The sequence below is a fragment of the Sorex araneus genome, chromosome 3 (assembly GCF_027595985.1).
Source record: "Sorex araneus isolate mSorAra2 chromosome 3, mSorAra2.pri, whole genome shotgun sequence".
In the NCBI taxonomy this organism is placed as follows: domain Eukaryota; kingdom Metazoa; phylum Chordata; class Mammalia; order Eulipotyphla; family Soricidae; genus Sorex; species Sorex araneus.
The window spans coordinates 23043584-23070518 of NC_073304.1; the positions used below are offsets into that span (position 1 = coordinate 23043584).

The 26935-nt window shown below is 40.4% G+C and overlaps 1 protein-coding gene and 1 pseudogene across 19 annotated transcripts in view; both read right to left on the reverse strand.

Moving 5' to 3' along the window:
• NRXN3 (neurexin 3) overlaps positions 1 to 26935 on the reverse strand; it is a 1748572-nt gene that overhangs the window by 1528082 nt on the left and 193555 nt on the right. The window lies entirely within an intron of this gene.
• On the reverse strand, positions 12614 to 12712 carry LOC129403906 (U6 spliceosomal RNA; annotated as a pseudogene).

Consider the following 26935-nt stretch of genomic DNA (forward strand, 5'->3'; position numbering starts at 1 on the left):
TACCAGGCATTATGTTCTTAGCATCACATCTTTTTTTAGTGTAATACATAATTTTAATTTTTTTCAAATGTTATTGAATTACCATGAGATAGTTACAAGCTTTAAGTTTTTTGAGTTATAATCTCACAATGATGAAACACCCATCCCTCCACCAATGCATATTCCCCATCACCTATGATATCCCGGGTATACTCCCCCTTTCCCTTCCTCCCCCTGCCTCTGTGGCAGACAATATTCCCCATACTCTCTCTCTACTTTTGGGCATTATGGCTTGCAACACAGACACTGAGAGGTCATCATGTTTGGTCCATTATCTACTTTCAGCATGCATCTCCCAAGCCAACTGGTTCCTCCAGCCATCATTTTCTTAGTGATCCCTTCTCTGTTCCATCTGCCTTCTCCCCTCCACTCATGAAGCAGTCTTCCAGCTATGGGGCAATCCTCCTGGCCCTTGTACTGCCCTTGGGTGTCAGCCTCATGTGATGTTATTCTATACTCCACAAATAAGTGCAGTCCTTCTATGTCTGTCCCTCTCTGTTGAGAGGGACAAATTTCATTTCACTTAACATGATACTCTCCATGTCTATCCATTTATAAGCAAATTTAATGACTTCATCTCTCCTAACAGCTGCATAGTATTCCATTGTATAGATGTACCAAAGTTTCTTTAACCAGTCACCTGTTTTAGGGACTTGGGTTGTTTCCAGATTTTGGCTATTGTGAACAGTGCTTTGAGCATCACATCTTTTTCCTCAACCTAGATCACTGTATCACTGTTACTGTCTTCTCACTGATTTGCTTGAGCAGGTACCAGTATTGTCTCCATTGTGAGATTTGTTGTTACTGTTTCTGGCATATCAAATACACCACGGGTATCTTGCCAGGCTCTGCTGTGCGGAGGAGATACTCTCGGTAGCTTACTGGGCTCTCTGAGAGGGGCGGAGGAATCAAACCCATGTTGGCTGCATGCAAGGAAAATGCCCTACCCGCTGGGCTATCGCTCCAGCCCACTAATAATAAATTTAATTATACTTATATGATATACTTGATAATCTATTACATTTATATATATATATATATATATATATATATATAAACCCTAATCCAGTGGCCTTCAATACTGGCCTGCAGGTATAGAAAAGTTGAAAGTCACTGGTTCATAGCCTTGAACCAGTGGTCTGGTTGAACCACTGGTTTATAGCCTTGAACTAACTGGTGGTCATGGACAGTATACAGGACAGGTGTGAGTCTGCAGGTGTAAGAACTCCTGTTCTAATCTGTTCTCTGCCACTAATAAAGGATCTTGGAACTTAAATCAAACCTCTCTTTCTAGATTATTCCACCTGTAAAATAAGATTCTACATCTTAAAATCTTACTGAACAAACACCTACTGATTTGTATAATACTCCCATAAACATCAAAAACTCTTCTTGCATTTATCTTTTGTTTTGACTTGTTTTGTTTTGGGGGCACACCCAGCAGTGTTGGGAGGCTACTCCTGATTTTGTGCTCGGGATAAGCTCCAGTGGAACCAGGAATCAAACCTGGGTTCCTCATAAAGAGTATGTGCTTAGTCCATTGGCCTATTTCTCTGGCCCTTTTGTCTTTCAAAGAAGGAAGAAATATTTGTTGAAACTCATGTTTACATATTTCCTAGGGGGGAAATAGATTAATGAATAGTTCTGATGTTCAAATACTTCCTTGCACAGAGTAAATTTCATTTATCCTTAATTTGCTGTTGTTGTTATCATTGTTGCTGTTGTTCTTTTGGGGTCACACCAAGTGGTCCTCAGGGGCCCCTGGCCTGGAGACTAAAGTAAAATACCTATTTTTCTTAAAAGTTTTATAATATATTTTACATTTATGCTTTAATGAATTTGAGCTAAGTTTTAACAAAAGTTGTGAGATAAATTTATTCTGTTTTTCCCCTATAGTTAGCACTTGGATAGTGCTCGCGCAAGCATTTGTTGAAAAGACATTCTTTCTTGCACTGAATTGATTTTGCATTTATTTCAATAATCAATTGGGTACATTTGTGTGAATCTGTTCCCAGGTTACCTATTTCACTTCATTGATCCATCCCCCCATCTTAACTACTGTGTCTATTTAATGCCTAAAACTGAGTAGGCTCGTTTCTCATTCCTTTACTCTTCTCTTTCAAAATCACTTTTGCTATCTTAGTTGTTTTAGTTTCCAATTTATTTTATTTTACAGTGGTCTTGTCTTCTATGTACAGAAAATCTTGCTGAGATTTTGATAGGGCTCGTGTGAAACCTGTGTATTAACTTCTGTGGCTCTTATTGCAAATGATTACACACTTGCTGGGTTAAAACAACAGACATTTGTTCTCTCACAGTCCAAGAGATGGAGAATCTGAAATTTAAACATCTTAGGATGCTCCAAGGATGAACACTTCCTACTGTTTTTAGTTTGCAACTCTAGTAACACTCCTTGGGTTGTGAGTGTATCTCTCTATTCCATCTTGGCATTGTCTTCTCTACAGCTATATTCTCTTTGATTGTGTCTCTTCTAATAACACTTGTCATTGGATTTATAACCCCCTTAATAATCCAGATGGAATACACATTTCTGTTGTTTGAGTCTCTTATTTGTTTATGGGAGGTACAGCAGACTAATTCATAAAAACTTGCTTATGCCCTTCCTAGTTGTTCAATTAGCTGTTGAAGAGTATGAAACCTCCAAACTTAACAGCATATTTGTCTATTTCTCTTTTCAGTTCTATCAATTTTTTGCTCATTTGTTTTATTATCCTATTGTTTATGCACAAATATAATTACTATAGTTTTGCATCTATTAACATGGTCATTCATACTTACTTTCAACTAATGTTTGCATGACATATCTTTTCCCATCACTTCACTTTTATTCTTCTATGTTAACTATGTTGAAATTGAGTTTATTACAGATAGCATATGATGATTTTAGCCCAACCTGCCAATCTGTCTTTTAAGTGGTGCATTTAGACCACTCACATTTATTTACATTTAATGTAATTATTGATCTCTTAAAGCTAATGCCAATAATTTTATTATTTAGATATTCTATTTTTAAGTTATCTTTATTTCTTTTTTACTGTCTTACTACTGAGTTTTTTTATAGTATTTTGGGTTATTTGTATAGTTTTAAGTGTTTGTACTATGTACCTAATTTATGCCAATCTAATTTCATGATTTTACCAGTTCACATAAAGACATACATATTACCTTCAGCGTATTCCCTTATTTATTATATAGTTGACTTAAATATTTGTATGCTTTTAAGTTGAAATAGAGCAGCTATTTCCAGAGAAAACTCTCTTATTAGGGACACCCTTTTTACTTATGAGCTAGAGAAACAGTATTTCTTGTAGCTTTGTAGAAAATAATTGGTGTTTCCAGATTTTTAACTTCTTAATCTAAGTTTGTAATATAGGAAACAAAAATAAAATGCAGTAAACCCAACATAGTTATATAGCTATATTCCTTTGAGCCTAAGGTCCTTTACTAGTTTTAGTCTTTTCCTTCACCTTTCAGAGTTTTCTTACACTCTGGAATGTAATGTCCATAATTTTTAGTTATATTTAGTAGATATAATCACTGTATCACTGTCATCTTGTTGCTCATCGATTTGCTTGAGCAGGCACCAGTAACGTCTTAATTATGAGACTTGTTGTCACTGTTTCTGGCATATCAAATATGCCACGGGCAGCTTGCCAGGCTCTGCTGTGCGGGCAAGATACTCTTGGTAGCTTGCCGGGCTCTCCAAGAGGGACGGAGAAATTGAACCTGGATCAGCCACGTGCAAGGCAAACAACCTACCTGCTCTGCTATGGCTCCAGCCCTTACAATATATAATTTTTGGTGGGTCACAACCTGGTGATACTCAGGGGTTACTCCTGGCTCTGCACTCAAGAATTACTCCTGGCAGGGCTCGGGGAACCATATGGGATGCTGGGAATTGACCCCGGGTTGGTCGCGTGAAAGGCAAATACCCTACCTGTTGTGCTATTGCTGCAGCCCCAACAATCTATAATCTTCAAGTTTCAAAAAAAGGGGGGAAATCTATATTGGTAAAAAGATGTGAGTGGTGCTGTATGTGGGGGAGGGGAGTAGACTGAGATGAAGGTTTTACTATAATGCAGTAATACAAAAATATCTTTGAAGAGTTTGCTTACTTTTCCTATTGCAGGAAGATCCTTTACTGAAAGACCACAGAGGGGCAAAGAGAGAGAAAGCACAGAAATAAAGGTGCTTGTTTTGAAAGTGGCTGATCCGGATTGGATCCCTGGCACCCCATATGGTCCCCCAGCCCCTCCAAAAGTGACCCCTGAGTGCAGAGATAGGAGTAAGCCCTGAGTATGGCCAGGTGTGCCTCCAAACTAATAAATAAATAAAACCCAATGAATTTACCTAGCCTCTAAGCATAGAGGGAAGCAAATTAGTTTGGGAGCATTTCTTCTCATTTGAAATATGCAAGAGAGAAGATGAGGAATAGAAATAAAAAAGGTTAAAGGGGAAAAAATCAATAGCCCGCCTGCAATAGAATTCTCTGTGGGATAAAAAAGAGTTATTTCCACAAAACCATTCCTTGGAAGGAGTTAAAAACAGTATTATGAGGAGTTTAAAATTTTACTATGTCATCAAGCATATGTGAAATATTTTCATAGTGAATACAGTATAATCCTTTTTGTTGTTGTTTTTGGACCACATCTGGCTATGCTCAGGGGTTACTCCTGGCTCTACACTCAGAATTACATCTGGCAGTGCTCAGGGAACAATATGGGATGCTGGGAATCGAACCAGAGTCAGCAGCATGCATGCAAACAGTAATACCACAAACAGTCCAGAAGAAATCTATCTAGGAGGAGCCTCGAACTAGTTAAGTACATGACTGTTAAGATTAGGGGCCAGAGTGCTAGTACAGCGGGGACAGTGTTTGCCTTGCATGCTGCTGACTCTGGTTTGATTCCCAGTAGATACAATAGAGACAAATACATTAAATCAATCTTTCTGGAAGCGGAGGTCCTTATGGCAGTGCTTTTCAAACCATAAAGTTTCATATAAAAGCCAGATCTCTTGCTATTATATTGTTGAAAAGTTGAGATATATGGAAATACTGGCTTTACTTTACGCATTATCCTAATGCTGTCTAGCTGAGAAGGAACTGATCTGTTCATTTACGGCATGTCCACGACTTCATGATTCTTCATTGCAATACATCCAGCCTTAGCCACTCATTTGTTCAATCTATGACTACTCTAAGAATATCAGTCAATTCCAGGGGTACCTCCCTACCAAAGCAAATCTGTTCTCCTTCTGCATCTGTATCTCTCTGTCCCCTCAATCTTTCATCTGTGTGCTGTAGAATTCCCAAGAAATGGTCAAGAATAGAAAATATTATCCTTAGGAGAACCAGTGAGCATGAGCGTGCCTGTGTACATAATGTGTGTTTAGAATAAGGGCTGGAGCGATAGCACAGTGGGTAGGGAGTTTGCCTTGCACACGGTGGACCCAGTTTGATTCCTCCATCCCTCTCAGAGGGCCCCACAAGCTACCAAGAATGTCCTACCCGCACAGCAGAGCCTGGCAAGCTACCCATGGCGTATTCAATATGTCAGAAACAGTGACAACAAGTCTCACAATGGAGATGTTACTGGTGCCCGCTCAAGCAAATAGATGAACAACAGGATGACAGTGCTACAGTGCTACAGAATAAGGGAAGAAGCTGGATAGGCAAAAGGGAGAAATTACAGAGATTAAACCATATAGATTTAGCTTTTGAGGTTTCCTTTGCTATCATGTGAAAGGAGGAAAGTTGTCTATTACCTGTTTCACCACTTTGAATACCCTTCCTCAAGACCATTGCATATATAATGTCTTGCAATCAGCTCTCAGGCCAAAAAGTTACTTAAGAGAACTTCTCTGACTACTCCATCTAAAAACTTCTCTCCTGTTACCAACATTTCCTAATTGATCATAGTATTTCTCTTTTATTTTTAATTTTTTATTGTTAATTGCTTTTTTGGGTCACACCTGGCGTTGCACAGGGGTTACTCCTGGCTTTTCACTCAGGAATTACTCCTGGCAGTGCTCAGGGGACTATATGGGATGCTGGGAATCAAACCTGGGTCAGCTGCGTGCAAGGCAAACACCCTACCTGCTGTGCTATCGCTCCAGCCCCAGTATTTCCCTTTTAAAGCTACAGCACTTAACATATGAAAAACACACAATATATTTACTTGTTAGCTTGTTTACTGCACCTCCCTATGAGGATGGAGGCCCCATCTGTCTTACTCATCATTGTATTCCTGATTCTTGCCACATAAGAACTTGAATGGATGAATCGATCAGGTCCTGACATGTCTTACTCAAAACATAAACAAACTAGAAAGTGTTTAGAACAAGATGGTGAAACGTTAGTAGCCATAGAATTACGGAACAACTGAGAGGTCTCAGAGTAATGATGTTTGGTAGTGGGATTACCACTCTTCTAACATTAAAAAAAAATGTTATTTATTAGAAGAGGGAGTGAATAATTTTATCTTATATGATTCCTAGTAGCCTTCCGGCAATGAACTTGCAAAGAGACAAGTTTACTCACATTGTAAGTAGCTTTCTAAAACTAGAAATTCTTCATAATAGCAAAGCACCCTAATTCCCAGTCACTAACCCTGAATAAGGTGAACTAGATCATCTGAAAGGTCAGTTGTAAAAGGAACCTTTCCCTGTAATTTTGTCTGGAGAACTTCAAAATTCATTTCAATTCCATAATTCTAATGTATTTTAAGGGTTTTTATTTTCCACAACTCCAGGCTACAACATAGATAATATCACTGAGGTAGAGGTTTAGTTTAAGATGATTAATGATAGGGAATTTAGCTAGTGTAAATTGATCCAAAGACTTAAATTCATGGCTCAATGAAATATGAAAAATGTAATTTTTACTTAAGAGTGTATTATAAGATTAGTGAGATAGTTCAAAGGGCTAGAATACATGCTTTACATGTGAGAGTCCCAAGTTTGATTCCAGGCACTGAATGATCCCTTGAACACATGTGGACTGACCCTAGAGCACTGTGCCCAAATTACCAACAGGTGTGGACCCCAAACTACACAAAAGTAGTTTTACAATTTTAACTCACAAGAATTGTTGCTTATTTTTAGAAAACAGAACAGGAAAAAATTTCAATTGATGAAGATATTATTCCAATAAGCTTTGCGTTTTTGCCTTTTGTTTGGCAGGGGTTTGGAAGGTACAGGGCCTCTCCCAGGTAGTGCTAAAGAGATCCAAGGATCTGTCTTGGCCATTCTGTGACTGTGAGAGTCCAGTGATACACTGATGCTCAGACTCTGCAGTGTCAGGACACTTGGTGGCCTCCAAAGTCATGCCAGGTGGTACTTTGGGGCCGTAAGAGCTACACCCAGCAATGCTTAGGAAACCGGACCATGTGGTTCCAGGGACTGAGCAGGACTGGACAAGTGTAAGGAATGCACTTCAACCCCTGTTCTATCTCTCTTGTCCTTAGCTTTGAGTTTTAAATGATTAGTAGATTTAAAGCTATTTCCTCATTGATGCTAAGACTTTGTTTTAGTCAACTACTAATTTGTAGTGACTGTGATTATAGATCATGTCTCTGGAAAGTCTCCTACATTAAGCATTGTCATTCAATGCTTATGAAAATTGTATTTTTCGTCAAAATGGATTTTCCCCTCATTACTGTTGTGGTGGTGATTGGGGTGACACAAACATTTGTCAGGTTCGCACACTGGGGGGTCATCCACCAGGTTGTAGTACTCACACACTCAGTACCATTGCTCACCGAAGTGTTTAGTCCCCCTGTAGTGGTTTTCAAACTGCTAGTAGGGTCCCACACTTTAATTCTTGTTGTAGTGTTCACCAGGTCACTTTGCTCTAAGTGCTCATACTAGCTTTCCTAACCCTGCTTCTCACACAACTTCAGTTGCTCTGCTCAGAATGAGGGTCACACTCCTTTCGACGTGATGCACACACACTCACACAAACTCACATACACACACAGATCAGAAATTGCTGTGGCACTAGCCAGCACAGATAGCAGAGGTACCAGGATTGAGCTCAGATCATGAAAGCAGGATTGATTTGCAGTGTCATGCATACAAGGCAGGCTCTCTAAGCCCTAGTCTCTTCAACTGCAAGTTACCACCGTAAACAGGGGGCCCTGAGTGTGGAGCTGCAAAAAAATTGGGCAACAGCAGAAGTTGGATGTGCAACGATCATAACTTAACTCAAGATCAGCTGTGCAATAAATCTGAGGTGTTTCCGGCAGCACCTGTCCATGTTATTTCTTGAGCAATAAGGGGTCGTGAGTAGAGAAAGTTTAAGAAGCCCTGTTCTAAGCCACTGATCTATCCCCAGGCAAAATTGAATTTTTTGAAGCACTAAAAATAATTATTAACTCTGTCACATTGCATATTCAAAAGAAAATAGGGCTAGACATGATCGTCTAAACTTGATTTCTAGTCAAGTATAAAGCTACAGATTTCTAGGCATAATTTGATATACTCGCATTAACCCTTACTTTTAGCAACCATGGAAGAACAACATTTTCCTATTTTAAGCAACCAACAACCATAAAAATCACACCAAAGATTTTCATGAAGTCAAAGCCCATGTAAGCATATATTTCCTTGACTAGCCAGTAGAGAATGTTAAAAGTTGTTTCTCTTAATCTGGTGTGTGATTGATCAGAGAACCCACTCTCTTGATATCTCTGTAGCATTCTTGTATTATTTTAATGCCCACAGAAATCAAACATGTATAAGATATGGGAAATCTTAGGGCACACTAGAGATTTCTTACTGCCTCATTTTTTACCTCATTTTAATGTTTACATAGAGTTTGAGCTGTTTTTCTCTTTCTATTTTTCAAATACACAGTAAGTGCTCAACACCTCACTGAATAAACACACATTCAAAACCTTTTTTTTTTAACAAAGATTACTAAAAATATTATTCTTGGAGTTCAAGTTAGTTGTCGCCTTCAGTTCTAAGCTGACAGCTCACCATGCTGGTCTTTCTCCTCCCACAGAGAGAATAGAGTACAGGTGATGATGCCGTCTCCCACTTTCCTTATCAATCCCCCTGTAAGGGCTCTGTCAGGAATCCCTGAGGGCTCCATCTCGTTTACAGATGGCACCAGAGCTCCTCTTTCATGCTGCATCCCCATCATATCACGCCACCCTTTTCCACGTCCCACTCCCACCCCCACACAGCAGTCCTGCCTTCGCTGTCAGATCACCACGCTGCGGGAAGAATGTGCGCTTTTTGTCTGTGTTCTACCAAGAGACGCAAATAATACAAGTGCAAGCTCCAGGAACAGCTGTAATTCACAGGCCCCACAGAACGGATACACAACCACATGGCTGTGTCTCTGGTTTACAGATTGGTGAGGAGTGTTTATATATTTCAAGCACAGCTGTTGTGCATTAAGCTATCTGCACACAGGTGGAATATCTACTCGTGGGCTCAAAAAGAGGACACGAAAGACTCAGCAAAAGACTATTTCCACGGGCTGCAGCAGTAACTCCAATGCTGCTTCTTTGTACCTGCTTCATGCAGGGGTGCCCCATTCTGAATAGCACGTTCCCCTACTTCAACCCTCCCGATCCCAACTTGTGGATAACCACTGTCCCTGTGACTTCAGAAAAACACACATCTCCATAGGGAAGGCTTCCTCTTGTTTTGGTCTTGGCATTCCTGACCACGACTATTTAATTCTCTTGAACGACTTCAACTGCTAACATTCAGTTATTTTAACACCACATGGCTGGCTGGATCTGGAGGTTGCACAGCAGTTCAGATCCTTTCTTTTCAGGAATCCCAACGTTATGGTGATAAGATGAATACTTGATTGAACATTTAGTGTGTCATCACTGAACCAATTCATTATTCTAAGCTTCCTGCCCTACTCATTCCAACTAGTCTCTCTCATATCTTCTGCAAGAGATGATACATGACTATTTTTATAATACATTTTAATTAAATTTATTCACTAGGAAAGGGAAGAGGACTATTCATTGAAAATAGGAGCCAGAGAGTTAAGCAGGTAGGGCACTTGATTTGCACTGGGTTGACCCGTGTCTGATCCCTGGCATCACATATGGTCCCTCAGCACTACCAGGAGTGGTCTTTGAGCACAGAGCCAGGAATAAGTTCTGAGAACCACCCAGGTATAGACCAATGACAACAACAACAACAACAATAACAACAACAACAACAACAACCAGATACATAAATACCTCCTATGTGAGAGTTATACACAATGTTTTCAACAGTTCATATTATCCTTTATTTTTAGGTGATCTCAAAGAATTTTAATACAATGCATAGCACTAATATCATATAGGTAATAGAACCAGAAACTAATCTATAAAAAATATCTTTTTCTAGGTAACCTGATTTCATATTGTTCCAATCACTACCTGAGCAGAGAGTCAGGAGTAAGACCTGAAAACCACCAAAGAAAACCGAAATAACAGAAGAGGAAACACAATGAACAGTGCTGGGATGGGGTAGGGGAGGCGCGATGCATAGCAGTGAATTAGAGTGAAACACTTAAATTCTGTATGAGACAACTCTGAGTATCAGAAATGAGATAGAAATCCTAGGCTTGAAGTCCAGATCATCAAATTAAAATGATTGGAAGCAGGAGGAACTGGAGACAAGGAAATCAATGAGAAGATAGGAGAGACGTTTGGATGATGACATGATCTCAGCATTAGGAAAGCTGGAAATAGCTATAAGAGATCCTCAGCAAGTAACTAACGTTGGCTAGATGGTGACAAGTGAGCAGTTGCGAGGAGAAGGGAAAGAAGATGACCACAAATGAGCTAGCTTGTTTTTTTAAATAATGCATTCAATATGAATAGTCTTACAGGGTGAACTTTTAAAAATCAATAACAAACAGGATGAGTACATAAAAGCCCTCTCCAATGGGTCCAGAAATTTTGCTCACAGAAATCATCAATCTTGACTCTTATAAATGTTTTTTTTTCTCCTTTAAACTAGTCCTATAAATCATCCCTCACACTAAACTCTTCAGCCATCTTCTCTATCTAAACATATACCAGCTTAAAAACTTTAGTGCTAAAAACAATGTTTGGCTTCTCAAACACAGAGAATTTTTTAAAGTTTATTTTTATTTATTTATTTTTTTTAGGGCCGGAGTGATAGCATAGTGGGTAAGGCGTTTGCCTTGCATCTGGCCGAACTGGGTTTGATTCCTCTGCCCCTCTCAGAGAGCCCGGCAAACTAACGAGAGTATCTAGCTTGCACAGCAGAGCCTGGAAAGCTACCCATGGTGTATTCAATATGCCAAAAACAGTACAACAGGTCTCACAATGGAGATGTTACTGGTGCCTGCGCAAGCAAATTGATGAGCAATGGGATGACAGTGATACAGTGACACAGTGATTACTTTTTTTATTAATGAATCACCTGAGGGTACAGTTACAGATTTACATATTTTCATGCTTGTGTTTTAGTCATACAATGCTCGAGTACCTATCCCTTCACCAGTACCCATTCTCCACCACTGATGATCCCAGTATCCCTCCCACCTCCCCATTCCACCCCCCCACCCCACCCTGCCTCTGTGGCAGGTGATTCCCTTTTGTTTTCTCTCTCCTTTTGGGTGTTGTGGTTTGCAATAGAGGTATTGGGTGGCCATCATGTTCAATCTATAGTTGACTTTCATCTCGAATCTCCCAACCCAAGTGTGTCTTTCAACCACACTTTACTTGGTGTTCCCTATTCTATCTGAGCTGCCTTTTCCCCCAGCATGTGAGGCCAGCTTCCAAGCCATGGAGCATATCTCCTGGTACTTATTTCTACTATTCTTGGGTGTTAGTCTCCCATTCTGTTGTTTTATATTCTGTAGAAGAGTGCAATCTTTCTATGTCTATCTCTCTCTTTCTGACTCATTTCACTTAGTATGATACTTTCCATGTTGATCCACTTATATGCAAAGTTCATGACTTCATCTTTTCTAACAGCTGCATAGTATTCCATTGTGTAGATGTACCAAAGTTTCTTTAACCAGTCATCTGTTCTCAGGCACTTGAGAACAAATTTTTTTTTCCCAAATTCTGGCTATTGTAAACAGTGCTGCGATGAACATACAAGTGCAGATGTCATTTCGACTATACTTTTTTGCCTTTCTGGGATATATTCCCAGAAGTCAAACACAGAGAATTGCCTTGAATTTTGGGTCAGAGCTTTCTCTAAAGACATATGTAAAAATGCAGTTGCCCCTCCCTGGACTTTGAATACTCTAATCCATTTAAATAAAGTGTCAGAAAAACAGAGGGCAGGCTGAGGAGACATCTTTTGAAGGCATGCACACCCATTGACATGGGCAAAAATTCAAAGCTGCCAAAAGTAGTCTCTCTTTGAAACCCTGTCCCGGTTATAGCTCAGTCAAGTGTTCTTTGTAGTTAGGCTATAATCATTCACGACCAAGCATTTGTTAGAATCCCCTAAAATCACAGATATCTCTTCTCGAGGACTTGGGAGCCCTTTGCAGTTTATTATTGTCTAAATCCAGAGTAGATGGTCACACCCATTTTTTTTTTGCAACTCCAATTTTCATATTTTACTTAATGAAGCTCAGGACCATGCTAATCTTCTCTGTATCGTTCCAAGTTTAGTATATGTGCTGCTGAAGCGATAGCACAGTGGTTGGGCTTTCGCCTTTCACGCGGCCGACCCGAGTTTGATTCCTCCACCCCACTCGGAGAGCCTGGCAAGCTACTGAGAGTATGGAGCCCGCACGCCAGAGCCTGGCAAGCTACCCGTGTGTATTGGATATGCCAAAAACAGTAACAATGAGTCTCTCAATGAGAGACGTTACTGGTGCCCGCTCGAACAAATTGATGAGCAAGGGGATGACAGTGACAGTGACTTAATGAAGCATGGGAGTGGCAGAGAAGTCAAGTGCAGGCCCCCAGGACTCCAGCTTCTAACTGCAGACTCCCCTGGTCACACTGGGGCTGAACCTCAATATTCATACACGAACTCTGCGCCCTAGTTATCAGGCTGCTTTCCACCTTGTTCTGTAAGTGAGTCTGAATTTTTCCCTGTGTGAAACATGTTTCACTTTGTATGGCCAATTAAAAAATCCTCAAACAAACTTAATGGGAAAAAGGATAAGGATGGCCAAGCTAATTTAGCAAAAAGACTAAATAATGGCATTTTAAACGGTAATTTTCTTACTTTCCCATAGCTAAAACTACCAAAGCACTACCTAGCAAAATTTTTAGAGTAACAGCTTCAATGAATAGAGAGAAGCTTGTAATTAGCATATCAATTGTTTGTAAACAATGGGTACTTACAAGACCTTTTAAAGTTATTCCCCAGATTTTGGTTGAAACCTACTTAGTGGTAGGAATAAAGGAAATATTTGTCTTCTATGTTGCAGTAAGTGCCCATCTTCCCCCCCTCCCCACCTGCAGCTTCATTGACATGATTAATTTGCATTCTATAGGCCCTGAAAGAAAGCCTTTGAGAAGCAAAAGTAAACTGAATCTCCTGGAAAATCCAAAGCGATCATAACCTGACTCAGAGAAAAGGCAGGTCAAATTGAAAAAGGAAAAAGTTTAAGGACCCACCCCTAAAACAGGCTTAGTTTCAAAGGAAACTAAGTTCTAAGTCCTCTCTCCTATCTCCTCTCTTTAGAGATTTTGATACATGTGTCAAAGGACCTCAAACACAGCATCGCTACAATAAGGGACTGCTGGCTCTGAATTGTAAGCACACAATCTGTATCACTGTGTGATAAGCATGGGGTGACTGCTGGAACTTTATAAGTATTGGACCTCTTCCTTCTTCAAAGGATGGAGAGTGATTGATTTATTGATTGGTTTTATTTAACCTCTGGGGTCAGTTACTTCTGGGAGTCAAAGCTAATTTTAGACTTCCATAGAGGCAAGGCGAGGAAAAGTCAGAAAATCATCTCTGCCTGTTGAGATATGGCATTGTTTTATTAGTACACCTGGTTCCAACAACTACCCAGAGCAGCACAATGAAGCCAAAAAAACATGGGTTAGTATTTGGGAAACAGAAATTTGCAGCACATTTTTACAGAATGGAGCTTGCGTTTTATAGTCAGAGAGACACAAGAATGATGAAAGTCAGCAGCAGAGCGCATTGTGTTGGCTAAAGAGCCGTCCCTGCTGCTATGGAGAATGTTAGGGCTAAAGACTGTGGAGAGACAAGAGACAACTTGGATTGCCAACTCTTCTCATTGGTGACACGCTGAAGACCACAATCTGGTCCTTCCTCAGCTTGAGTTCACAATGGAAAACAGGAGGAGGAAGTAGACTAACACCACAGAAATGATCATACCTGAATAATAGGGTTATAGGGGGTCACCATTCCTCTGTTTGACTTCCCCTGTTAGAATATTCTCAACATTAGGAAGGCATTGATTATGACAAGTATTTTATTAAGTATTCATTTCCATTAAAAAAATTAAATGTTGGGTGAGAAAGATAGAAGCACTGTAACACTGTAGCACTGTAGCACTGTCATCTCCGTTGCTCATCAATTTGCTCGAGCGGGCACCAATAACATCTCCATTGTGAGACTTGTTACTGTTTTTGACATATCGAATATGCCACAGGTAGCTTGTTCGGCTCTGCTGTGTGGATGGGATACTCTCAATAGCTTGCCAGGCTCTTCAAGAGGGATGGAGGGATCAAACCCAGGTCAGCCACATGCAAGGCAAATGCCCTACCGGCTGTGCTATCACTCCAGAAAGATAGTACAGGGATTTCAATGTTTGCTTTGCATGTGGCTGGTTCCAGCTATATTCCTGGCACTACATATGGTCCCCATGAGGAATAAACCCTGAGCACAGGGCTAGAACTAAGGCCTAATCACTGCCCCAAAACACACACACAAAATTAAACGGTAAGCACAATTGTGACCTGATAACCAGGTGGTATCAAAAGGAGAAGAAATGTTCTCTCGGACCCAAATAATTAGCTCACCTAAGATTCAAGGGAAATGGCTGTGGCCTTCCTAAAAATCTGTTATTGTTTTATTGGTGTTATTAGCATAGCCACTATTTATTGAGACTTTCTCTTCATTAGGACATCACACTCAATACTTTATGGGTTTTGTTTTATTTAGATTCCTTTTGGTGTTGTTTGCAGCATGGGGAGGGAGGAGGAGTCAAGAGGTTACACCCCTGTTTGTGGCACTGGTGATCAAGAGTGGCAGTACTGTGTGAGGAAGCAAACCACACTATCATTGTGTGGTGATGGTGCAAATGCTGCCTTGTGCACACACAGGAGGTCCCCTCCCACTCAGCCCCATCCCTGGTCTCTATTACACTCTTCAATTAATTATCTGAATATCCTTACATGCTAGGTCATGAAAAGCAGAGGAAACAGGTTTGAGAGTTTGGGGAACTTGATTATAAAGGCCATGATAATAAAATTAGATTTGTTCACATCCACAGATCCAGATCACTTGATACCAACTAAATCTACTTGCTCAAACACCCTAGTCTCTAACCCTCATCCATACTCTAGACTGTTCATATATCCACTAAAATCTCTATCATTCATTCAGTTTATCCTCTCTCAACGCTGAGCAAAAGAATTCTCAAAAGTTTCTATTTTGCCAAGAGTAAGAACAGGGCCTGGCCTATAGTTCACACTCAATGAAGATTTGTTGGACTGATGAATAAATTCAAATACATAAAATTGTGGACTGGAGCAATAGCACAGTGGGTAGGGTGTTTGCTTTGCAGGCAGCCGACCCGGGTTCGATTCTTCTGTCCCTCTCAGAGAGCCTGGCAAACTACCAAGAGTATTCTGCCTGCATGGCAGAGCCTGGCAAGCTACCTGTGGCATATTCAATATGCCCAAAACAGTAACAACAAGTCTCACAATGGAGAAAGTACTGGTCCCGCTTGAGCAAATCAATAAATAACAGGATGACAGTGCTGCATTGCAGTGCTACATAAAATTCTACCTACTTCGTATCTATTCTACATTATATACTCTATCTTCGAATTTCTGTACCTCCTACAACCTAGTCTCCACACTTTCAAAATTTTATATGATCAAAACCAGCTGAGTTCTGCTGGGTCATTGTTCTCCAATATTCCTTATCATACAGGACTCATGACTAGACTATTTTTCAGCCCCCTTGGCGGTTGGAAATGGGCTTACAATTGAGTCCTAATCAATGACTATGGGTAAAGTGATGTGCCCTCTCAAAAATCTGACTTGCAAAATACCTAATTTTCTACACTCTCTTCTTTCATTTGCCCAGTGGATGTGCAATAGAGGCTAGGGAAAAGAGACCAGAATCTCTCACTATCTGTGTAGAGACTGACTCTACTCAGTTCACCTCCATTGGGCCAATAAATGAAAAAGAAATTAATATCTATTTGTCAAGCCAGTAGATCTTGGAGTTGCTTCTTACAACAGTTAGTCTTGCCTGGTTGATATGTCCCAAATCAGTTAAAAATTATTTGAGCTGTCAAGGATGTGACTCAGTGGTACCATGTCTTACCTCTATGAGGCCCTAGGTTCAATCCCTGGCAATGTATAGTTCCCAGAGAAAACTGCCAGAATTGAGCTGCCCCCGAACAATTGAAAAAACTTATATTACCATATACTTAACATAGGTAATATATAAATTGATGATTTATGCTTAAGACCCTCTATAACTCTATAAATGACAAAACATATATCAAAATATAAAATGACATACAGATGAAACAAAAAATATTTTCAAAATATCTTTGAAATGAATGATATGATTCTATTGTTCAGACAATTATCAAGGCACATTAGTGCCTAGGGAAAGGTTTGTTTTTTATCAGTAATGGAAACAAATCTCTATTTCAAATGGTTTTCTTGATGATATTTGGTAGCTGACTTTCTGTCAGTCTTAATTACATCTTTATCCTTTTTACCTCATAAGATGGCTGGCAAAGAGTTCAAATTAGAAGTGTAAGTGATGGCTCTGCCCTTTTCTTGTTGCTCACTTATAAGATGGAAACAATTTTCAATCTAAGGTCTCTCTTAAAGCAATTGTATAAGTTACTTGTCTGTTTCCTGAAGATTGGTGTCATTAAAACAACATCATAAAATTCCTAAATTCACTCACCTGGCACATCTAAAAGGTAATAATGCAAAGGGAAGTCTGGTTCCAGAGTGAAGGGCAGCCTGATTTCTCCCGAAAAGGATCCTGGTTCTTGTTCCCCTTTTTGTTCCTTACTACAATCAGAAGAAGCCTGACTCCTGGCCCTGCTTTCACCAAATGTATGTATTGACCCTGACAAGTGCATGTTATGTAACATTCACTCTGTCATGTGTGACCATGACCTTACATGCTCCCCTATCCAGCTGCTCTTTCTGGCCCCTATAGAAGTGTACACTCAGCCTTTGAAAGGCAACTCCTCTGATCTCTCACCAGGGCCAAATAAACTGCTATTTGTCTCATTCTCCAAGTATGTGTCTTTGTCGCTTCCCTCTGCTGGGGTATTCCACAGCAGTATGTCCCAGTTCATGGAGGTCAAAGGAGCATGTGCAAGTACCAGTGTCAAATTTGGGCTTTATGAAAAACCTGCCCTGCCTTCAGGATATATAAATTCCATATGATACATGTAATCAGCTTACATTTGAGGATATACAATCTACATCAAATAAGCTAACCTTAAATTTAAAATATGCTAAATTTCTAAAACGTACTAAATTTCTAAAATATAAAACAGATGGCAGTTTGAGCACTTATGAACCCTGCAACAGACACACTTCTACTGAGGCCATTGTTCTATCGGTGTTTTGTAACCCCCAATCCTAGAGCCTTTGAGTTGAGCAGTCTATGGCCTGTCCCGTCCCCAGTAAGTACAATGGTCACTGTCATTTATCTTGCAAGAGTGGGGATGTCTCGCCACCGAAATGCTCTCCCCCAGTAGCGTCCTTTTCTTTTTTTTTTTACTATTTAATTAATAAATTTATTTATTTTAAAATTTTTATTAGTGAATCACCATGGGGTACAGTTACAAACTTATGAATTTCCATGTTTGTATTTAGTTTACATCCCTCCACCAGTGCCCATTCTCCTCCACCAATGATCCCAGTATCCCTCCCACCACCCCATCCCAACCCCCACCACCCCATCCTGTCTCTGTGGCAGGGCATTCCCTTTTGTTCTCTCTCCTGTTGGATGTTGTAGTTTGCAATATAGGTATTGAGTGGCCATCATGTTCGGTCTATAGTCTACTTTTGGTACTCAGCTTTCAACCTGAGTGGGTCCTCCCAACATTTTCTACTAGGTGTTCCCTTCTCTGTCTCTGCTGCCTTTTCCCCCAGCATGTGAGGCCAGTTTCCAAGCTGTGGGGCAGACCTCCTGTTTCTTATCTCTACTACTCTTGGGTGTTAGTCTCCTGTTCTGCTACTTTATAATCCACATATGAGTGCAATCTTTCTATGTCTGTCTCTCTCTTTCTGACTCATTTCACTCAACATGATACTTTTCCATGTTGATCCACTTATATGCAAATTTCATGACTTCATCTTTTCTAACAGCTGCATCCTTTTCAAGGTCAGAGTTCTTCCTTTCCATGAGAACTGAGAACCCTTGTCTCTTTCCCAATGACTCTCTAAGATACAAGACCAATTCTGTTTAATACACCCTGAGACAAATTATTAAAGAAACAAGATTCTGTCTTCACAAGTAAATGCACATAGCTGGAGGAGGTGTGATACAGGCTGTGTAACACAGTGAGAAGCTCCTATGGCTGTGAGTTATAACATCCAAGTTCCACCTGCCTATCTCTAGTGACTCCACATAAGCCTTTGTAGTTAGTCTCCTTATCAGTGGGTCAGGAACAGAAATGTATGCCCTACTTCTCAGGAATTATGAAAGGAATATAAAAAGAATAAAGGATGAAAGGAGGCCTGGCATGAGTGGATGGCAGGAAGACTCCAAAGACCAGAGTTGGCCAAAAATTTGAGTAGGAAAGTTCCCACACACAATGAGCCTGTTGTCTGATGCTGTCTTCCAGGAGCCCCTGGGAGCAGCTTAGGACCACAAAAGATAAGGAAAGCCTTTATAAATGTCTTGATTTTTATTCTTTGCATCAAGTGCCTTGGGGAGAGAAGCTTCCAATGACTAAATGGAGGACCAGGCTCCCTGGGCTGGCAAAGGGCAGAACACACAGAAAACTCCAAGTAGGCAGAGCATGTGGAGCCAGGCAGCTTGGGGTCAGGGCCATAGGAGAACATCACAACAGACTAAGTTCAGGTGGAAGCTCTGATGCAGCCCGTCTTTGGAGTGATGGAATCGCTTGGATGTGCCTCCATCATACTGTGAGTAAAATAGGAATAATCATACCTGTTTTGCATCATATTTATGAAGATTTAATAAAAGATTTTGTATCAGGGCTGATGCCTGATATAATCCTGATCTTGGCCCATAAAAAAGTTCTCGGTAAGTAGTTATCTTCTTCACTATCACTATCATTCATGCTCCGTGCCCTTGCTTATTGCATCTTTAAAAGGAAATAGATGAGACAAAGCGAACACTGGCCAAGTGCTTAAAAGTCAGGCTTGGCAAGCACTTATCAACATCAGAGGTCAGGGAATAGCAATGTGGTGGGTCCTGTATAGTAGATATTCGTGTCCTGGAAAAATCTTGCCAAGAAGTCCTGGGTGAATAGCCGTGAAAACAAAGCAACCAACCCTGGCCAGAGCTGAGGTGAAGCAGCTGTTGGTCAGCCAGCAACCAGCAGCACCAATGGCCTCACCGAACCAAGGACACTCTAAATGATGTCTGCAAAGAGTAAAGAGGAAGACCGGAGACCTGAAAGTCTGGGTGAGAGGATATTACATTTTTACCACAAAAAGGAACTAGTTGGTCGATTCAGTAGAACCAACCAACCTTTCTTTTTTTTTTTTTTTTTTTTTTTGCTTTTTGGGTCACACCCAGTGATGTACAGGGGTTACTCCTGGCTCTGCACTCAGGAATTACTCCTGGCGGTGCTGGGGGACCACCATATGGGATTCTGGAAATTGAACCTGGGTCAGCCGCATGCAAGGCAAATGCCCTACCCGCTGTGCTATCACTCTAGTCCCTAACAACCAACCTTTCTTGTACCAAGCTGCGGCCTCACACCATACCCAAGCTTCGGGCTCTCCCTTACTCCCATTTTGCTGAACTGCTGAACTCAGTCCTTGGAGAAACTACCAAAAGACCTCCTCCACTGTGTCTCCCCACTAACACAATCTCTGAGTCGGCCTTCTTGTTATTTTGCTTTGTTTTGAGTTTAATATTTAACCACACTTGACTGTGCTCAGAGCTTACTCCTGGTTTGGTGCTTAGAAATCATTCATTGAAGTGTTTAGGGGAGCATTTAGTGCCAGGGATGGAACCAGGTTTAGCCATGTAAAAGGCAAGTGTTTTTAACCACTGGACTATTTATTACCTGGCCCTTCTTATTAAAAATAATAATAATAATGTTTTATTTTATTTTAGGTACCATGATGCACAAACCTTTACTAGTAGTATTTCATCACTGTCACTGTCATCACTGTCATCCGTTGTTCAACAATTTGCTCGAGCGGGCATCAGTAAGGTCTCCATTTGTTCCAGCCCTCAGATTTTAGCAGCCTCTCCTTACTCATCTTTCCCAGAGATTGGAGGCTCTTTCAGGGTCAGGGGAATGAGACCTGTTATTGTTACTGTGTTTGGCATATTGAATATGCCACAGGGAGCTTGCCAGGCTCTTCCATGAGAGAACTAAGTACAGTAGGTAAAATATGGCATCAACCTAGGTGTCCAGCAACATATGAATGGACTGCAAACATGTGGTCTAGTTACACAATAAAATACTATGCAGCTGTAAGGAATGGTGAAATCATTCAATTTGCTGCAGCTTAGTGGAACTAAGGAAACATTATAACACTACATCCAAGTTTACATCCAAGTTTACACTTCTTTCCACTTCTTCCCAGAGTCCCTTGTTCTCCCTCCTTCCCTGTGGTCAGCTTCCTACTGATGCCAGTTCTCATTTTCTATTGTCTTTGGGAATCTGTTATTCCCCTACTATAATTCCTCATAATTCATCTGTGAGAGAGATCTTTCTGTGTTTGACCATTTCCTAACTAGATTAGTCTAAAGGTACATCTATAAGAGGCCAGAATCCACCTCAGAGTGGATGATACTGTGGATGGTACTCCAAAACCAAGGACATAACTCTTACAGACACTTTTAATTTTCTTTTTACAAAAGTGCTAAGAGAGACAGAGTAAGTGGATGATTCAGAGCGTTTTTCTCACCAGAAATAGACCACCAAACTTCTTTCCCTTTTAATGGTAAGCCCTGCTCATGAATAATGATAGGAAAAACAGCCCTGGAAGAACAGGTTGTGTTTGAAGTGTTCTCCTGTGTGGCCTTTGAAAGATTAAGTAGATGCTTCTTGATATAAGGTGACACATTAATTATATAATTAAAGGAGTTGTTGACTTTTTAAAAGCAGTAGGCAAATTTTCCACAAAGAACAAAATTTTAAAAATTTTCATGTATACAGTTTCAGTCCCTGAAAAATTAAATCTAGTAGAAAATGTAAGCCCAGGGTGGGGATGAGGAAGATATATTTAAGGGTGGGAAGTTTGAAAGAAATAACAAGCAAGCAGAAATTAGAATTTCTTCCTACAATTATGATTTGGTCTTTGAAAAGTTGGTAGACTTCATTACTAAAATATATTGTTGCCTCCATGTTATCATTGCCATCACTCATTGCAACCTGCTATTTAAGTAATATTGGCAAGTTTTTCTTCTTAAAAAAAAATGTTCTACTTTCTTTTCCCCCCTGAAAGAAAGTTAGCATAAAATTGACAACAATTATACCATAAAACACAATAAATCTCACTAAGTTCACAAATAAGGAGAGTCCAGGAAATAGAGGAAAGAATGATACCAAATCCATGAAGGACAATGTTAATGAAATACTTCCTCAATAATTCAAACTACACTGCTTAATCAAGTATTGAAAAAGTTCAAATTAATCCTGACTTTGCTATAGTTAATATAAATGTCCCAAGTCAATACATCTTGATATTGATTAATCTACTCCCCCACACTCAATTCCATTTTTAAGACCCATTAGTTCCCACAGGTAGAAGAAGCAGATGTGACAATAGTGATTTACAAAATCAATATAGTATAAGAGCAAAGAAATTAACTACAGAAAAGATGACCCATTAAATCACCCAGTCCATATCCATCTCCTTCTTGCCCCCTTATATGTTCCTTTGCAATACTTGAATCACTGTATTCAGAAAATTTGTAGGGGTCAACATAAATGAGGGTTTTCCCCCAATAAATTAGTATCATCCCCTATTTCCAAATACTGAGTCCTATGCCACACTCTGTATTAATTATTCTCAACTCTGGCAGCACAATACATTCACTCAGGAAGCTTTCGAAAGATACCAATGCAAGGGTCATAGCCAGAGATTTGTATTTAATTGATCTGGGCTAAAACTTGGGCATGTTTATTTTTAAATAGTGATCCTAATAAAAACCCAAATTCTATAACTTCAAAAGATATTTTTTTAAGCTGGGGTGTTCTTTTACCAGCCATATTAAAATATTAAATTTATCACAAAACTGCTAGAGAAAGTAAGATCACAGATGACCAAAAAAAAAAAAAAAGAAAGAAAAATAGGTGAATCTTGGTTGGCTGAGGAGCACCACAAAGCAGAGACCTCTTGACATTGGAAACCATTATTGTGGGTCATGACATAGCCATCAGGGCCTTGTGGGATTCTAAGAAGAAAATGGAGATTGAGGATTTAAGAGAAAAAGAAAAATTTTCCCAATAAAGAGACCAGGATCAAGTAATCACCTGGAAAGCTGCCAAAAATAGAAATATACTCCATTTAGCGTTCTTCTGTGATCATTTTACCTTAACTTTGGAAAGAAATAAAAATTCCATACAAAAATACCAAAAAGCATACAAATGAACTAACAGAGAACTTTCATTGAGTCCGTACTAGATACAGGATTTCTAGGTATCAGGTGTGTGTTGACACCTTTAAATCTCACCATAACCCTGCAAGGTGAGAGGGGTAGTATTGTTTTCTTATTCTGAAGACGAAGACAAGGAAAACCACAGGTAGTAAGTGGCAGATTTATAGTTATAACTTTAGTTCTATAGTCCATGCTCTTACTAGTTTCCCTCAACCACCTCTCAGCATTTTATAATTTCAACATAAAGCCTACGCCTGAAGTTAGAAACAAAGTTTCCATATTAGGTCTTCTGAACACTAAGATGCATTTGCTTTGATAAATCTTTACAAAGCAATGATTTTAAACATTATTTTGCAGAGACCTCATGCAAAGCAAATTTTAAGAGTATTTTTTTTTCAAAACAGCATATTTTTAAAGAGTATTTTTCAAATTTAAAAAGTTTGGGGTCCAGAACAATAGTACAGTGGGTAGGGGTTTCCCTTGCATGTAGCAGACCTGGGTTTAATCCCCAGAATCCCACTTGGTCCCCTGAGCACTGCCAGGAGTGATCCCTGAGAGCAAAGCCAGGGTGATACTGTGGATGGGTATGGACCCCAAACCAAACCAAATCAAATTTGAAAAGCTTTAAGTGGTTCCCATTCCTTTGAAATTCTGAGTCAGTAGTCTGGGAGTTACTCAGCAACTTGTATTATTACCTGGTAGAAATGTCTTTTGACAGTGTCAAATTTACCTGAGGAGTTTGGGAAGGTACTAAAGCCACTTGAGCAAGAGCTAGCAGCCCTGCAAAAAGTTCTTTAAGGAAGCTGTGGTGAGAGGCACTAAGCCCAGAGGAGTTAAGGGATAGATAGCTACAGACACAGAAGCCCCAAAGAGACAGATCTTCTTTCCAAAAGCATTCTGGTGAAGAGTAGTGCTTTGAGGAAAGTTAATTTTAGGAGTTGAGATGGTGCCAAGAAAAAAAAAAAAAGAGAGAGATGAAAGATTCAAGAAAGACCAAGAGGAAATTGATGACGAAACAAGGTTAGGAGCAAGCAGGGGCTGTTGAGTGACTACAGCGTGGGTCCACCTGCCAGAACCGTTATCACAAGAAGTCCAGGAAGCTGGCTCACACTAGGCCTCTTAGCACTGGCTAGCAGTTGAAGTGTGTACTTCCCGGCCCATCCCAGAGAACGAGCAAGGTTAATAGCTGTCTTAGGAGCAGTTTTTCAAAGTCTCATGAAAAAATAAATAAATAAAAAGCACCATATCTCACAACGTGATCAAGGTGTGTTCCAAGCCCCGTGGGTCTTAGGGCTTTCAGTGGCTGACAAGTATTCCAAGAAGACTGTCAGTGGGCACGTGGGCATTTTCTTTTATATAGGATGTTTTTCTAATTCAGAGGCTCTCAACACAGGCTGCAGAACCAGCTACATGATGCATGACATCCAGTGCAAGTCTCAGGGATGAAATCCCTAGTTCAAAATTATGAAGAATAAGCCGATTGTGAGGCTAAGCGTGGAGCCCTGTGTGACTACACAGTCTGCCTACCCATGAAGACAGCCCTGCCCGACAGCTCATTGGAACCACTAGGGAGTCTTAAAAATTCCAATGCCCAGGCCACACCTGAGTCCAATTAAAATGAAACCCTCTAGAGGTGAGAACCACACACCAGAAGTTTTTAAAAGCTCCCCACAGACTCCAAAGTGCAGTCAAGGTTGAGAACCACTGCTTACTTGTCACTGAATCTGACTTAATACCAACTTTGGAAATTATTTTCTTTCAATAAGAAATTCTATCTGGAAACAAGATAATGGTCCCACAAAATGGATGGTCACGCTTCTCACACACTACCAAATCATGTTTCTCCACCTCCCTATTTCTATAAACTGGCTCACATTATTGGTATAATAGAAAGGAATTCAGATCTCTTCCTATAATAAGTGCATGTATTGCCATACAAGGCAAGAAGAAAAGATGACTTGTGCTCTCTCGAGTCCTTGCTAAATTCCTCTAAGGACCCTGCCTGAATTTTCATGGCTCTACCAGATAAATTCTTCGAGGTGCTGGGCAAGGGGCCCAGAACTCCTCTGCCCTCCTGAATATTGCATGATACAAGGACTTCCAAGCAACAGTGTACTTTGGACAGAAACTCAGTTAATTCAGAAGCATCTGATCCTCACCTAAATCCAAAGGCTGAGATTTATCCCAAGACAGGGGATCAAAGGAGGATGATCATCCAGGTAGTATAGTTGGCAGTTCCTAAGCAGACGCCTAGCTACCCAGGAGTTCCAAGCCATGAACACAGCCATCAGAGGGGAACCATAATGGTAGAAAGGAACTGTGGGCTGCCCAACAGAATCCATAGTCCCAAATGTGTCAGAGAAGCTAATTCTTTTAAAGTGCCTTTTGGACAAGTAATACGGGGGTTAGCAAATTTGGAGTCCCCCAGTGATGGCCCCTTTGTATAAAAGCAGCTAATCCTATCAGCGTCTGGGCAAAGGGGATATTTTAAGTTCCACAGGCAAGAATCCTGGCTCCACCACTTAGGTGCTATGTGACTTGTCTAAACTTCAGTCTGCTAACAGGAAAAAAAAATGGAGCTAATAAAGTACCATAGGATTGATGATTAGGGGCTGGAGCGATAGCAGAGAGGGTAGAGCGTTTGCCTTGCACGCGGCCGACCCCGGTTCGATTCCCAGCATCCCATATGGTCCCCTGAGCACCGCCAGGAGTAATTCCTGAGTGCAGAGCCAGGAGTAACCCCTGTGCATCGCCAGGTGTGACCCAAAAAAAGGGAAAAAAAAGGATTGATGATCAGGATGTATCTGCATAGTGCTTTGAATCATAATCCATGGGAATGGATGGCAAACACGCAGTAAATGTGAGCTAGGTTAGCATCATTATTACCACACCTTTAGTGCCCCACAAAACAAATACTTTTCTCTCACTTTTCTCAAAAGGAACTCAAGTTTCAAAGGGGCTAAGGGATGACTACCAGGTTTCACAAACCAGAAAGAGCAGAGCCATGATTGAAAGCCATGTTTTCTCAGACTCCTCATCTCATCCACCCTGGGAAGAGAGCAGAGACTGGCTCTAGAGCCTTTGAGGTATGGTATGCAGCAGAACACAACCCATCCTGGGTGTAGGGAAAGCCAGGGTGAACTGCCTCTCAAATCTCATCACTGGATCTCTCTTAGCTATTGCTATTATTGCCATTGTCGTCATACAACTGACGAGCTGCCAGGAAAATTCATGTAAATGAATACTCACCATATGGAAAACTCTCTTCAAGAGCTGGCTATCTTAAGAAATCTAATGTCCAACCCTTTCATGAAAGCAAAATCCTCTCTGGTGGTGTGATTAAAATGATCCTATTTAAGTGATCTCATATATACGTTGAGAGTCAACTTATTGGCCTTGCTTAAAATAATAGAAGCTTGGACTGAGAATGGAGTGGTTTATGCACTTGTCTTACACATGGCCACCCCTAGTTCAATCCTCATTACCACAAGTAGGACCTCAAATACTCCCTAAGAATGATCCCTGAGCACAGAGCAAGGAGTAAGCCCTGAGCACTGCCACATGTGGCCCCCAAACAAACAGATGAATGAACAAAACATTAGAAGCTATACTTCCAAGCAATCAAGGCAAAGGGCGAGGATGGAGACGTATCAAAGAAGCCCAGTTTCAAAACCTACAGTCTAGTCAGAGATACATCTCGGAAGGAAAAAAGCTTTAAGATCCCCCCAAGAGAAATTGTAAACTATCCTGCCAACCCAACTCCTCTTTCATTGTCATTGATTCTTACTGGCACAGTTCAAGGCCCTTGGTGAGGGCCCCTCACACTGGGGTTGTAATCCCATTTGGGGAAAATTCGCTGAGCAATCAAATGGCATTAAGTCAGTTGGTATATTTTTCT